The sequence below is a fragment of the Lissotriton helveticus genome, chromosome 11 (genome assembly GCF_964261635.1).
Source record: "Lissotriton helveticus chromosome 11, aLisHel1.1, whole genome shotgun sequence".
Lineage (NCBI taxonomy): Eukaryota > Metazoa > Chordata > Amphibia > Caudata > Salamandridae > Lissotriton > Lissotriton helveticus.
The window spans coordinates 496,924,871-496,941,167 of NC_136072.1; the positions used below are offsets into that span (position 1 = coordinate 496,924,871).

General features: G+C 49.2%; 1 protein-coding gene across 2 annotated transcripts in view; it reads right to left on the bottom strand.

Annotated features, from left to right (window-relative positions):
* LOC144791434 (erlin-2-B-like) overlaps positions 1 to 16,297 on the bottom strand; it is a 234,193-nt gene that overhangs the window by 186,234 nt on the left and 31,662 nt on the right. The gene's annotated exons all lie outside the window — the stretch shown is intronic.

Below are 16,297 nucleotides of genomic sequence, written 5' to 3' on the forward strand. Positions count from 1 at the left end.
TATTGCTGCTGATCAATGCTAAGGTGCATGTGCTCTCTATGGTAAACTTGGAAAGATTGGTCTACACCTGTTTGGCATATTTAATTTACCCGTCAGTCCCTTGTACCGTGAGATCTTATATACCCAGGGCCAGTAAATTAAATGCTACTGGTGGTCTTGCAGCGCTGCTTGCGCCAACCACCAAAGTAGCCTTTCCAACCGGTCTCAGGCCTCTGCCACTGCAGGGCCTGCGCGCGCAGTTTACTGCTGCTGTGACGTGGCACAAAGTAGTTGCCAAGCCTGTGACTCCCCTTTTAGTACATATCAGTCAACCCTAAGTTGGGCCCTAGCTAGCCCTATGGGCAGGGTGCGGTGTAGGTAAAAGGTAGGGCATGTGCCTTAACTGTGTAGCATGTCCTGATAGGGACAACCAGCCTATTTGGTTTCTCACTGCCGTGAGGCTGCCCTGTCATGGGAATGCATTGGGGATTGTACTTCAGTGGTAATTCCTGACATGAGAGGGGTGGCCTGATCAAGTTTGGTATATTTAGAATAGGGATGATAAATGCGGTGTATTGATGTTCACGGATTTATTATCACTATTTTAGAAATGCCACTTTTAGAAGTAGGCATTTCTGTGTGCTATGTGTCTTTGTGCCTGCCTGTTGTGTATGGACTGTCTGGCCTTGGACTGACAGGGGCTGGGGAGGTGCAGTGGCTCCAGGGAGTCTGGATGAGTCAGCGCTAGGCTGAATAGACCTGGTCTGCATTTGGAGGGTTGGGAGGAGTAGCACCTGCACCTGAATAGGGCTGTGCCTGCCTTCCACAATGATGGCTCCGCCCCCTGTGGTGTGTCTGGGACCAGAGCCTACACTTACAATGGGGAGTGTTGTGCACTTGTCAAGTGCCCCTCAGAACTGGTTTGGACTGGGCTCAGAGCCCTGGGCCAGGGGAGAAAAAGACACTTGTTACTATAAATATTGGGGCTGTGACCCCATGTCTGTTAAACTGAACTGACTTGGATTTGAAGAGCACTCTGCCAGGAGGAACCGCCGTGGGGGAGCTTTGCTTCTCATAGGGTCAATGCGCTTTCTTATTTGTGGGAAAAGTGTGGTGCCCGCACACCCGAAGGGTGTTGTGGGCGCTTCACATTTTGTCCTTTGAGCCCGAGAAGTGGGCTCTTTCTTCAAATGCGACAAGAGCAGCCGTGCCGCAAACCAGAAGTCAGGCAGAGGACACCTGCTTGGGGTGGGGCTCCTGAGTGGAAGTCGAGAGCCCTGCAGATTCCCTCAACCAGATTGTGGGCGGGCTGCATTCCCCAGAGAAGCCGAGAGCAGTGAGGACGATCTTGCCACGAGGAGCAGTGTAGCTGCGCTGCTCAGTGACGCGCCTCTTGCTCCACATAGACGGAATGGCGCCCACGTCAAAGCAGTCGGTCCAGACCAGGGAGCGGGTGAGCGCCCTCCCCCTACTTCCCTCCTTCCGGGGCACATACCGCTGCACCATCTGGGCGTGGACAGCTGGGTGCTTTACTTTCTGTTGGGGGTGCCCGAGATACTGGCAGTACGGGTCCCGTTGGCCTGAACAGAGGGGCCGAGCCCCGACCATACCGCAACTTGATTTAGCAGCTGCGCCACGTCTGTAGGCAGCTGCCTTCTGCCTCCGGGGCATTACTTGTGGAAAGTACCGCATTCCCTGAGGTTCCCTAAAGGGGGGGGGCAAAGGAGTGAGGTGCCCTACCGGCGATGAGGAGGCCGTGGCAGTGAATATGCCTAGTAGGTAAATCGCGGCTACTGCAGTTATGGGCATGATGCGTTTATGATATGTGCATTCTGATAAGTATTCACTATGAGGCACTGCTGATGGTGGCTATGAATAAGGGGCACTGCTATTTATGCCTAATGTGTTTGTGCTAAGTGCACTCTTACCAGTAGTTACTGGTGGACCTAACTAACTATACTGTTTATGACAGTGGCCAGATGGGCCTAATGATTTATGTAAATCCCTGTGAAGTCGTGACGAGTGCCAATGGCACAGTGTAATATATGTGATTGGGTTCTAATGTGTTTTATGGATAATGCAAAGGTCATTTTTATATAACCTTGTTTGGAGTTCCTTTTGTGGTATACCTAGTGTGTCGCTGCGGTGCCAGTGTGTTCCGCAAACGCTTTACACATTGCCTCTGGGATAAGCCAGACTGCTCTGCGAAGCTACCAAGGGGTAAGCAAATGTAATCTTCAGTGTTTAACTCCTGTGGCCTGACTAGAGTGGTGGTTTCTGCCTGGTTTAGGCAAATGCCCTAGCCAACCAGAAATCCCATTTCTAACAAATACACTATCAATACATTAATAGTTCGATGAAAAATATACCAACCCATGACATTCATAAACTACCCAGCTTCAGATCCAGTGCATTACTGAGCTCATGATTTACAAAAAAAGAATAAAAACATTAATAAACTATAAAACAACTACATGTTGCTAAAAGTCGGCCTACCAACAATACTCTACAGCCCCTCTACCCTAATAAGACACAGGACTGAATAACAGTAACAACCAGATATAAAGTACTGTCAATACGATTGGCTTCTATTTTTAAAAGCTCATATACTGGAGGCTACAGCATAAAAATAATTCTAATTCGATCCTATAACAGAGTTATCGGGTCGGCACACATATCGACTCCATTAATCTTAAAAACAGTGGGGGTGAACAACTTCGAGGATAGAAGTGTGTTGTGCAAAAAATCATGAAAGGTAAAGTAGTTTATCTGACACCAAAGCACATTCTCAATACCAATTATTACATTCCACTGCAATCCCCAGGATACATAATCTATTATGGCAGTGTAGCGCGTCTGAATCTTAGATATAGACCATTTGTCAGGCTAGATCATATTTAAATAAGTCTCATATCCTACACTATGCTTGTAGTGAAAATATCCAAAGGTGAGCGAACCATACCTAGTCGCTTAGAGAAGTTTCACATGTTTAATGTGCCAGTACTTCTCTTTAATCATTTCAATGGTATATGATTTTGAAGATGTAGAGTAATTCCAAAGATGCTCAAGTCCTAATTCTCTCAAGTTTTTCCCGACATGTCAAAACCACAGTTTTTGGTTGCTCCTTGTATAGATGAAACATCATACATTACTCTTATATATCTCTTTGACTATGGACTCCTTCACAACCAAAGCCAATACATTTCGAGGCATAGGGCAATAGTCAGCAATTAAGTTTACACCAAGTTCATGATGCAGGAGCACAAATGGAATACCCTAGCCCAGTCTGAGCAACGATCTTAAGGAACTACATTAATCTTTAACAGTAGAAAAGTCGAGATGACCACATAGTTCTGCAGCATAAGTTGCCTCCACCACTGCCTTCATCTTCTAAACCTGCAATATGGCATTCATGGGCAGACTTCCAAACCTGGCTTTACATCCTAAAACAGCTACAGTACAGCACCTCTATATGGTAGCTGTATTTCTTGTGTTACATCCACATTGCTTTGAATCAAAACGAACACCCAAATAATCAAAATTAGTCATTCGTTTAACCAGCTGACCATTAATGCAAAAAGATCTCTTAGGAGAAATAGTGGGGTTCATGCTAACTACACTGGTTTTGGAAACATTAATAATCAACTGTTTAACAGGTAAACAACATTAAAAAAACAAGCATTGGAAATGCAATAGGTCTCGCATTAGGAATGTTTGAGCTATTGGTATTGTAAATGACACTTTATTTATGTGTTGGTTTTGAAAGTAGCAAAATTAATAGCTTTGTCAGTTACAATGTCAATAGTGTTAACTTTTGCAAATGTGACACCTATAGCATTTGTAATGCAATGTGTGTTGTATTTACGTAACTTAGATGTTGATATTACAAACAATCGCTTTTAATTTTGTAAATAATTAATACTTAAATAAAAGTTATTGTAATTTATAATGGCAATAGCTTAAACGTTTGTAAATAACTTGTGAAGATTATGTTCAGTGTATTTTATTGTGACGAAAATCCAAGAACATTGCATTTGCACCTACACATACACAGAGCCACACACACACACATATAGATGTGGTAGTGGTGGATCTGGGGGATATGGTGGTGGTGGATGTGGTGGTGATGGTGGATGTGGTGGTGATGGTGGTGGATGAGGGGGTGGATGTGGTGGTGGATGTGGTGGTGATGTGGTGGAGGTGGTGGATGTGGTGGTGATGTGGTGGATGTGGTGGTTGTGGATGTGGTGAAAGTGGTGGTGGATGTGGTGGTGTAAGTGATGGTGGTGGATGTGGTGGTGGTGGATGCGGTGGTGGATGCGGTGGTGGATGCGGTGGTGGATGCGGTGGTGGATGCGGTGGTGGATGCGGTGGTGGATGCGGTGGTGGATGCGGTGGTGGATGCGGTGGTGGATGCGGTGGTGGATGCGGTGGTGGATGCGGTGGTGGATGAGGTGGTGGATGAGGTGGTGGAGGTGGTGGTGGATGTGGTGGTGGGTGCGGTGGTGGTGGAAGTGGTGGATGTGGTGGTGGATGTGGTGGATGTGGCGGATGTGGTGGTGGTGGTGGTGGATGTGGTGGTGGTGGATGTGGTGGTGGTGGATGTGGTGGTGGATGTGGAGGTCATGGTGGATGTGGTGGTGGATGTGGTGGTGATGGTGGATGTGGTGGTGATGGTGGATGCGGTGGATGTGGTGAAGGTGGTGGATGCGGTGGTGGTGGTAGTGGTGGATGGGGTGGTGGTGGTAGTGGTGGATGGGGTGGTGGTTGTAGTGGATGTGGTGGTGGATGCGGAGGTGGTGGATGCGGTGGCGGTGGATGCGGTGGCGGTGGATGCGGTGGCGGTGGATGTGGAGGTGATGGTGGATGTGGTGGTGGTTGTGGTGGTAGTGGATGTATTGGATGTGGTGGTGGATGTGGGGGTGGTGGATGCGGTGGTGGTGGATGCGGTGGTGGTGGATGCGGTGGTGGTGGATGCGGTGGTGGTGGTGGATGCGGTGGATGTGGTGGATGTGGTGGTGGATGTGGATGTCATGGTGGATGTGGAGGTGATAGTGGATGTGATGGTGGATGTGGTGGTGATGGTAGATGTGGTGGTGGATGCGGTGGATGTGGTGGTGGTGGTGATGGTGGATGCAGTGGTGGTGGATGGGGTGGTGGTGGTGGATGGGATGGTGGATGTAGTGGTGGTGGGTGTGGTGGATGTGGTGGTGGTGGGTGTGGTTAAAGTGTTGGTGGATGTGGTGGTGTATGTGGTGGTGTATGTGGTGGTGGTGGATGCGGTGGTGGAGGTGGTGGTGGTGGATGTGGTGGTGGATGTGGTGTTGGTGGATGTGGTGGTGGTGGATGCAGTGGATGTGGTGGTGGATGTCATGGTGGATGTGGAGGTGATGGTGGATGTGGTGGTGGATGCGGTGGATATGGTGGTGGATGCAGTGGTGGTGGATGGGGTGGTGGTGGATGGGGTGGTGGATGTAGTGGTGGATGTGGTGGTGGTGGGTGTGGTTAAAGTGTTGGTGGATGTGGTGGTGGATGTGGTGGTGTATGTGGTGGTGGTGGATGCGGTGGTGGTGGATGCGGTGGTGGTGGATGCGGTGGTGGTGGATGCGGTGGTGGTGGATGCGGTGGATGTGGTGGTGGAAGTGGTGGTGGTGGATGCGGTGGTGGATGTGGTGGTGTATGTGGTGGTGGTGGATGCGGTGGTGGTGGATGTGGTGTTGGTGGATGTGGTGTTGGTGGATGCGGTGGTGGAAGTGGTGGTGGACGTGTTAGATGTGGTGAAAGTGGTGGTGGATGTGGTGGTGGATGTGGTGGTGGTGGATGCGGTGGTGGATGTGGCGGTGGATGTCATGGTGGATGTGGAGGTGATGGTGGATGTGGTAGTGGTGGTGGATGCAGTGGATGTGGTGGTGGTGGATGCGGTGGTGGTGGTGGATGCAGTGGTGGTGGTGGATGGGGTGTTGGTGGTGGTGGATGCAGTGGTGGTGGTGGATGCAGTGGTGGTGGTGGATGGGGTGGTGGTGGTGGATGGGGTGGTGGTGGTGGATGGGGTGGTGGATGTAGTGGTGGTGGGTGTGGTGGATGTGGTGGTGGTGGGTGTGGTGAAAGTGGTGGTGGATGTGGTGGAGGAAGTGGTGGTGGATGTGGTGGTGGATGGGGTGTTGGTGGTGGTGGATGCAGTGGTGGTGGTGGATGGGGTGGTGGTGGTGGATGTGGTGGAGGAAGTGGTGGTGAATGTGGTGGTGGATGCGGTGGTGGATGTGGTGGTGGTGGTGGATGTGGTGGTGGTGGATGTGGTGGTGGTGGATGTGGTGGTGGTGGATGCTTTGTGGTGGTGGATGTGTTGGATGTGGTGGTGGATGTGGTGGTGGATGTGGTGGTGGATGCGGTGGATGTGGATGTGGTGGATGCGGTGGATGTGGTGGATGATGTGGTGGATGTGGCGGTGGATGTGGTGGTGGATGTGGCGGTGGATGTGGCGGTGGATGTGGCGGTGGATGTGGCGGTGGATGTGGCGGTGGATGTGGCGGTGGATGTGGAGGTGATAGTGGATGTGGTGGTGGTGGATGTGGTGGTGATGGTGGATGTGGTGGTGGATGCGGTGGATGTGGTGGTGGATGCGGTGGTGGTGGTGGATGCAGTGGTGGTGGTGGATGTGGTGGTGGATGCGGTGGTGGTGGTGGATGCAGTGGTGGTGGTGGATGGGGTGGTGGTGGTGGATGGGGTGGTGGTGGATGTGGTGGTGGTGGGTGTGGTGGATGTGGCTGTGGATGTGGCGGTGGATGTGACGGTGGATGTGACGGTGGATGTGGAGTTGATGGTGGATGTGGTGATGGTGGATGCGGTGGTGGATGCGGTGGTGGTGGTGGATGCGGTGGTGGTGGTGGTGGATGCGGTGGTGGTGGTGGTGGTGGATGGGGTGGTGGTGGTGGATGGGGTGGTGGTGGTGGATGGGGTGGTGGTGGATGGGGTGGTGGATATGATGGATGTGGTGGTGGTGGGTGTGGCGGTGGATGTGGATGTGGTGGTGGATGTGGATGTGGTGGTGGATGTGATGGTGGATGTGGAGTTGATGGTGGATGTGGTGGTGGATGTGGTGTTGGATTACATTGAACCCGCATGCATCAAGTGCGGATTATACAATTTAAAATAATGATTTATTTTGCGCTGACTCGCAACCTTAACCAGCCATGATCATTTAGAAATAAATAAGACTCCACGTAGCTGTGTGAATACAGCACATTCTACAGCCGATTAATAAAAAGTCGCCAACACAACTAAATAAAGAGCATGAAAAGACAAATAAGAAAGCTGGTGAAAAAGAAAACACATTGCCCAAAAAATAGTGCTTCTGCAAACTGCATATATTGTGCAAAAAGAAACGGAGCATTACTGACAAAGAACAATAACTTACTTAACAATTCTTTTAAGCTAAAGAAATCCATTGCAGCGCACGTTCAGTGACTAAAAATTGAAATCAAAGCAACCACATTCATCCATCAAAAGAACAGCTCAAGAAGGCTGTATGGTGGGCATCGTAAATAAAAAGTGCACTTTACAAGGCCGGCCGGCCGGCCGTGAAACTGAAAGCACGGCCGGCCGGCCGGCCGTGAAAGCCTTTGATGACGCAGGGGGTGGAGCGGCACCAAGCTGGGCAACAGATGGCTGAAGTGGTCACATGTGTACGACCAAATTTAACAAAAATATTTGATGGTGACAATGGTGTGCTTTGTCGTGAAACAGATAATATTATGAAGATGGCCTAATTTCACACTGCTGCGTAGATCACGGGTGGAGTCGTAGGTGACGCCATCCCCAACCTCTGCGAATATCCGGAAGCCACGTGTGCTTGGCTCATGAACTTCGTGTGCGGCTCCACCGCAAATGCAAATATCTTGTTAGTGAATCGGGTCAAGTACATGTATGGGCGTGTTGACGCAAAGGAGCTCAAACAGATGTTGATGTCAATAGCATCCTACTGGCAAAGAACTAGGTGTACCTTCTGCTTCAAGCAGGCAGTGAGGTTGTATCAAATAATCAGGCACAAAGTGTGCTATCCGTTTCCAAAATTACTTTTCAGCCAGGGATAGTTCATTGTAAGTCACTACTACAGAGACTCTTTGTGTGATGCACATTCACACAGTCTTGAGTATACTTAGGAGGGCATTGCTGTGGGGAGGGGGGAGGAGAAATGCGACATGGCGGGCAGGGGAGGGGGCGGAGCGGGGAGAGGGTGTTAAGCAGCAGGGGCCTAAGCTTCACGTCAAAGGCGTGGGAGGAGTGCGGCTGAGGGAACAGACGGCGATTTGGTGATGTGCACGCGCATTTTAGGTCCATGCGCAAGCGCATGGACCTAAAAGCCACGGGCACAGCACCAAATCGCCAAGTTGGGTAAAGTCTGTTTAAGTCCCTCTAGAGCTTCGCCAGCTATGCGCATGCGCACAGCAGGCGAGCCCTAACTAGATAAAATGGAGACTTGACAATTCTAATAATGACAATATTACAGCAACATTTCCAAACATTAATATTGCGGTCTTCCTGTTCCAAATATTTGGGGCATCAACGTTAAGTCAATTCAGATGGTTACCTACATTGTTTAAAAACAGACTAGAGGTGTGAGCACCAAGAGTTACAAAACATCATCACACATACCTGCACTAGGATTCTATAACAAGGCACATTGTACACAAACAGAAGATTGTTCTTGAATAACTCAAATAGAAACCAGGTCTACAGCTTCATTGTTGAGAAGGTAAACGATATGCATTCTCCACCATAGTTCCCATATTAAATATTGACTGATTCCTCTAACATTCCAAAACTTTCCAAAGTCACTTCTTCTGGAGACAAGATTTCATTTTCGACAGCAGCCAAAACATTGTTAAAAGTAATGCAGGACTACCTCTCATTTGCCTCTTGTTTCCCAAGAGATTGAAGAGACCCAGCAGTGCCTCTGAAGTTAACCGATTAAATGCAGCTTTTGGAACCTTCCCATCAGCGACACAACCTCTGTAGTATGGCTGAGGGGAATGTGCCAGAGAGGGGTGGGAGAGCTGGGATACCTTTGATGCTTGCACCAGAAGCGTTTCCCCAATCACGATAATTACTAAGATTGTCAGGGAATTGCTTCTGTGTCAGCCCCTGCCCCAACTAGCCACAATCAATGACGTCAGCATGCTTTATGGCATTCTGACATTATTAGCCTTAACAGACGGTGGCAGAGACAGCTGCAGTTGAGTGCTACTCCATTTGTCTGGAGGCATTAATAGCTGAAGTGGGCCGACATACTGCCCCATGAGGTATGATGTGGTGGGAGGGAGTAAAATGTGAATGGCACAATACCTGAGCAACACATGAAGTGGGCTGACACTTTCCTATGCCATGGTGGATGGTAGCAGAAGGGTAGATGGCTACCTTCATTTCGAGTCAACTTCATTCTGCTCTTTTATAAGGAGCACATCCTTACAACAAGCATTTACAATGCAACGGTTTCGCCTTTGGAAAAGTTAGAGCTATTGGCAATGTAAATGACAATGCCATTTATTTATCTGTTTTCAAAACCAACACATAAATACAAATTTTGTAATTTACAATGCCAATATCTAAAACTTTTCCAAAGGCGAAACCGTTGCATTGTAAATGCTTGTTAAATTATAGAATGTTTTCTTGAACTAGCCAGTGGAAAAAATAACATTCGTGCCCCGGCAAAGCGACTGTTGCACAGCTGAGAAACATTCAGCGTAGTAACAAAGTAACAGAATATCTTTCAGAGAACTCCCTACAGCAATGGTGACCGAATCACTGCTGTCGGGAGGTCTCGGAAACATAGTCTGAAAATATATTCTTGAAAAGAGTTCTTGCCTGATAAAAGCGCCGGCGTGATTTGTGACAATATTGCAGCCCATTGCAAGATGCGTTTCAGTCATGTCAAAACAAACGTCATTGGTTAGCGCTGCCTGTAGCCTTCCCACAAATACAGGTTTAAACTTCCGTGACACATACATATAGACTGCCAAAGCCAACTGCTGGCATCCCTAAACCTACACACAAACACCCGTAATGCATTGCACTATGAGCAGTAGATTAAAGTGGTGAATAATTGTAAAGCGCCCACATCTTTTCCATTGCTGGGCGCTATAGAAACATGTTAAATATATACATAAAAATAGCCGCTGCAAACTGATCACTTTCTTTTTTGTGGGTATCTCTCAATGCGTGCTCCTGGGTTTAGATAAAAGAACGCATTCTCTTGCATTCTCCAGTCTTAAAATTCCAGGCTCCCTGCCTGCATACCCCCTGGGGCCAGGAATGGTTGGGGGGGCTTCCTTAGTCCAATGTACAGCATACTGAAACATCCCACGCGCAAAACGTGCACCGCAGCACGGGTGTGAGAAAGGGCAGTGTGTTCCTGCTCTCTACACCTGGGTTATCGCTGCAAAAGACACGCCTTTGTTTCATAACTACACGCAGGAGACTTGACAAGCAGGAGCGGGGCGGATGTGTAGCAGCTCGCAAGGAATTCTGGAAAACCAAACACCAGAAGCCCAGGGCTGATAATCACAATGTGCACTAAACACACACAAACACACTGAAGGTGACTCCTAGATTGTGCTGCGCGAAGCAGGGACCAGCTACAAATGTCTCAGGGGCCGAACACGTAAAAAGAAAGGGCCGCGCCTGACATGGAGGCTAACTCCCCAACTATGCACTGGCAGAACCCCAATTTTTGAGAGCCGAATGAGGCGAGGGTTTGGCCTCAAGTTACACAGTGCATGTCAAACTTACTTCCCACTGACGTTTCAAGGGCTCGCATACTCAATCCGAAAATCTAATCCTTCGTTCCTTCTCATGAGACCACCGAAGCACAAAATGAGCAGATATAAATAATGTAAGATACAATGTGGACTTTGCAGTCTCTCGCTTATACTCGTTGATTTCACAGGGGTCTGCCAATCGCCCCCCACGTGAGTCACAACAGTGCTCCTCTCATCACCTTTTAAACTGGCAGTGTGGCGCACTGGCCCATTCTCTGAAAACACTACATGAACCGGAGGGGGTGCACTAGGAAAGGGTAGAACAGCTTAAAATTGTTTCCAGGGGCTCCCTCTGGGAAACCGCTAGGCCGCCCAGACTCCTAAACTTTCCCATCCTGCTGCCAACTCAGCCCCGAGTTGCACCTCGGTTCCACGCACCATGGGGGCTTCAGGCGCCCCTGCCTCTCCTCTCATACCCCAGGGCAGCAGCAGAGAGCGTGTCCCGGGGCTCCGCTGCCCTCCCCAGGCTCTCAGCCGGCCCCGCTCCCCGGGCAGCGCCATGTTGTGGTCCCCCAGCTCCCCCGGACTCACCTTGGCGATGGCCTTCCTGTAGCGGGTCACCGCCTGCTGGATGAGGCTGGAGACCTGTAGGTTGCCGTCCCCGCAGGGCACCACCACCCGGGTCCTCCCGAAGCACACGGTGACTTTCATGCTGGTCGGCGCCGCTCCCGGGAGCAACAGCGCGGGGCCGGCTCAGCGCCGCCTCCAGCCGCGGCTCAGCAGGGCACCCACAAGCTGCGGCGTCGACCTACCTGGCGATGGGTCACACGGCCACAGCGCCCGTGCCTTGCCGATCCACGGACGGCGGGAGGGGGCGGGAGAAGACACGGACGGCGGGAGGGGGCGAGAGAAGACACGGAAGGGGGCGGGAGAAGACACGGACGGCGGGAGGGGGCGGGAGGGGGCGGGAGAAGACACGGACGGCGGGAGGGGGCGGGAGAAGACACGGACGGCGGGAAACGTGCACAGGACAGCGGGGGGGGCGGGGAGGCACACGGAGGGGGGCGGGAATGGACAGCGCATCTGAATTCACTTTCAGTGAAGGGGGAGGGAACAGGAAAAAACGTAACTCCGCCCTGGGAAAAAATCTCCGGAACGCCCCCGAATCTGGTCCAGCCTTGATGGACAGATCCGGCACTCAATGGCTAGCCTCCATTTATGGAGCTAGCCAATGAGAGCCGGGGGACGTTCCAGAAGTCCTTATTGACGACATAGGATTTCACCTGCGCTGAAGAGCTGCGCAGAGCGCAGCCTTCGGCAGGCGAAACCCAAAAAGTAGTTCCTCTGAATGTCGGGGACGACAATGGCAATATATCCTTTTTCCTTACTGCGTGTGTTGCAAGTTGAAGTCGTATACATTGTTTTCCTCTTTTAGCTCCTTTGAGGAACTTTTATTAGCTTCTTTGGAGAACATCTTTACATTGCAGCATAAAGACAAATACTGCCAGTTTCCCTTCATTTTTATTGACCAAATTGTCATTACTATACTAACTTACACACCCAGAATCCCACCCCCCTTTCTGTGAGTGCTACCTTGGATGTAGTATTTGGGAACGAAAGGTATAGACAGTTAACAGGTGTGGCTTCTCGGTGGATGGCCGCTGCTCATGTCCTAAATCATATAACAGAGAGCCCAGAGGCAGGTTCTTAAACTGAGATAACCTCTGAGGTAGAGGGCCATAGAGCAGAATCTGGAAGTGATTTTTTTAAGTTGCTGAAATACCATCAATGAGGACTCCTCTTCCAGTAATTTTGAAGAACAAGCCCATGGCAGTTGTAATGTCTCTTCATAAGCACATATGTGAAGCTCAGTGACAGTAGCAGGGTAGTCCAATCAGCAGTGCATGCGGGTATATCGCAGAGCACAGGAAAAGTGAACACTTGGCAGCCCCTTAATTTAGTTCAGCCACAAATTTCCCCATTCACTGCAGATGCTGGCTGTGAAGTCAATACTGCGCATTTTTTGCTAATTGACTGTTTCCATGTTTTTCTGGATCATGACTTCCTTGAGGAAACTGTGCGAAAACTAATTTGCATGGCAAATTGTTTCCGAGGAAGCATTGAGGAACCCTGGGGCCTCTTTCTAGGGCGCACTATCGGACTCCCACTCACTTGGGGAGTTGAAAAAAAATCCTTGGCCTAATTCTCAACATAGATATAGTGCACAACCCAAATGTAGAGTCCTACTGGTCTATTTATATAGTTTGTGCATCACCCAGATTCACATTGTTCAGCCTTAGTGACCGCTTTTTCATTATGCAGCATATGCTGCATTTCTTTGATACTTCTGCAGCATTCCCTGGGAATTTCCAGACCCTGACAGGATGTTAAATATTCCCCCTGTCAAGGACATTTGTTTGCCAAGTTTCCTGAGATTTAAACTCCTGTGAAGATGATACATTGTCTGTTTGCAGGCGGTTGCAAAACGATCTGCCTAATGGATATTAATTAGGCAGGTCACAATTTGTGCCCACCTGTGAATGGCTGCCAATGCAGGGACGAGGACTGCAAGGGACAGCACACGTCCTTCCCTGCATTTGCTTTCCGTAATGAGAAACACTTTTTTAAAGCAGTTCCTATTAAAAGGCTTACATCCTCCTCCTCTGGGTGCTGCAGCTCAGGGCCTGTGCCCAAGTCCTCTTCTTGCTCCACCAAGGCCTCCTTCTCTGATGTGCCTAGCAATTAGTGAGCCTCCTTAACGGCCCCGAGAGCCTTCGGGAGCTCCTCCATCTTTGAGCTCCTTTTGGCTAAAGTCCCCTCTCCTGGCAGAATCTTCCGAGCTCTGCTGCAGTGTTGCTCTCCGGGCCGCTGAGGTGTAGCTCCATCTTTGCAGGTAGGGTCACAGCCTCAGAAAAGTCCGGTAGAATGGGAATGAGTTTGGAAAAAACAAAAAGTAGCCAATCAAGGAGAATTTAAAAAGAGGCTGAACCTGGTATCATATTATTCATACAGGATTTTTGTGTCACACAAATCACTGTATGGCACTGCACAAACAAAAGTACTGAAACTCAGCACTAAACACCAATGTGAGAAATTGGGATGTTGATTCAGACGGGTGTGAGCCGTTTGCAAGAAACAGCCATAATAAGTGTCAGGGTGAACCACATAAGTGACTAAATTAACTGGTACTTAAACCTTCGGTAGCTTGGCACAAAAGCAGTCAGGCTAAACTTGGAAGCAATATTTATGCAGCACTCAATCAGAAATAAAGTGAAAACAATACAAGAAAGATGCCACAGCGTTTAAGAAAAATAGAGTAAAACTTAATGCTTAAATCCAATCAGCAGAACCAGGGATTTGCGGTTTGAAAGATTTAGGTACGTATACCACCTAAACGCACCAAACACCACTTGCAGTCACCTGGTTGTGCTAGACCGGTTGAAAGTCAGAAGATCAGGCTAACCACACTGGAGTGCGACCCAGACACAGGGACCTGGCTAATCCCGTTGTAAAAGTCATCTTAACAAATCATGTCGCAAAGAGCCTGCAAATAGCAAGTAAAGCGTTGTGGATGGTCGTTGCTGTAACGCAAAGAATCGGGTTCCCCAGAGCTTCAAGTTGGCAAACGGCACAGGCAGAAACATCTTGGTGCAAAGGGGCTGCTCGCGTTCGCTAAGAGCCCAAAACATCAGGATTTCTGGCCTGACCTGGGAGGCAGCTCTTAGGAATCAGTAACTCATCCCAGCAGAGGATAGTAGGGCTCGGGCAGGTCTAGTTGCAGCATGTAAGCTTGGCAGTTGCAGAGAATCCTCTGGAGCTTGTTATGTGTCTGTAACTCAGAACAGGAGGTCAGTCAGTTGACTCTTGGAAGGCTTCAAGAATTTTGTACCCCTAGCGGAAGGAATTGGAGGAGTTAAGCATCACTCCTGCGGCGCTCTATTGTTCCGGTGTTCGTCGCTCAGAGAGGTGAGGTGAGAGGCGGGGCCGGAGGGGTGGACACAAGCGCGGCCGCCGATAGGGGCGGCTGCAAAGTAAGAGCCCGGGAGCAGACCGAGGGAGGCTGCGTGACTAGGTTACCCAGCCTGAGGTCCCCCTGTGCGCTCCGCTTGTCACTCTTCGCAAAACAGAAGAGCTGAGTCTAAACTGACAATCGGCGCTTGCACTCCCCGCTCTGCAACATAAGCCGCCCACAGCCACCAAAGCACTCAAGCCCTCAAAGTAATTACCCTGTGAGGGGTCAGCAGGAGCTTTTCAACCTGTGAACTGCAATTAGCAATTTGACTAGTAATCTACCCATTACCCATCACAAAGTATCACAAAGCAAAAAACAGGCCAGCTCCGGTATATCGACGGAAAGCTTTTTTGCAAACTAAAGATTTAACTGTTATGCCGAACTTGAAGCATCTCGATCATGAGATCAGGGAAATCACGAGGCGAGGAAACCCTAGTGGAAAAACCACAGGGGAAGATAAAAGAAGCATTGGAAATGCAATAGGGCTCGCATTAGGAAAGTTTGAGCTATTGGTCTTATAAATGATTTTTTTTTTATTTATGTGTTATTTTTTAAAATAGCTAAATTAATAGCTTTGTCATTTACAATGCCAATACTTATAACTTTCGCAAACACCTATAGCATTTGTAATGCAACATGTTGAGTATTTACGTGACTTAGATGTATTGATATTACAAATAACAATGGCTTTTAATTTTTTTAAATAATTAATACTTAATTTATTTAATTTGTAATGGCAATAGCTTAAACTTTTGTAAATACATTTTGTGAAGATTATGTTCAGTGTTTTTTATTGTGACGAAAATCCAAGAACAGAAGTGAAATATTAACATCTTTTAGTGATTTGTAATAAAGCATGAAAGCTTGAAAACAGCTTGAAACATTGAAAGAACATATTTGAACCAGTGATGCTGTGGTTGTGCTGAGTGATGCTGTGGTTGTGCTGAGTGATGCTGTGGTGGTGCTGAGTGATGCTGTGGTTGCGCTGAGTGATGCTGTGGTTGCGCAGAGTGATGCTGTGGTTGCGCAGAGTGATGCTGTGGTTGCGCAGAGTGATGCTGTGGTTGCGCAGAGTGATGCTGTGGTTGCGCAGAGTGATGCTGTGGTTGCGCAGAGTGATGCTGTGGTTGCGCAGAGTGATGCTGTGGTTGCGCAGAGTGATGCTGTGGTTGCGCAGAGTGATGCTGTGGTTGCGCAGAGTGATGCTGTGGTTGCGCAGAGTGATGCTGTGGTTGCGCAGAGTGATGCTGTGGTTGCGCAGAGTGATGCTGTGGTTGCGCAGAGTGATGCTGTGGTTGCGCAGAGTGATGCTGTGGTTGCGCAGAGTGATGCTGTGGTTGCGCAGAGTGATGCTGTGGTTGCGCAGAGTGATGCTGTGGTTGCGCAGAGTGATGCTGTGGTTGCGCAGAGTGATGCTGTGGTTGCGCAGAGTGATGCTGTGGTTGCGCAGAGTGATGCTGTGGTTGCGCAGAGTGATGCTGTGGTTGCGCAGAGTGATGCTGTGGTTGCGCAGAGTGATGCTGTGGTTGCGCAGAGTGATGCTGTGGTTGCG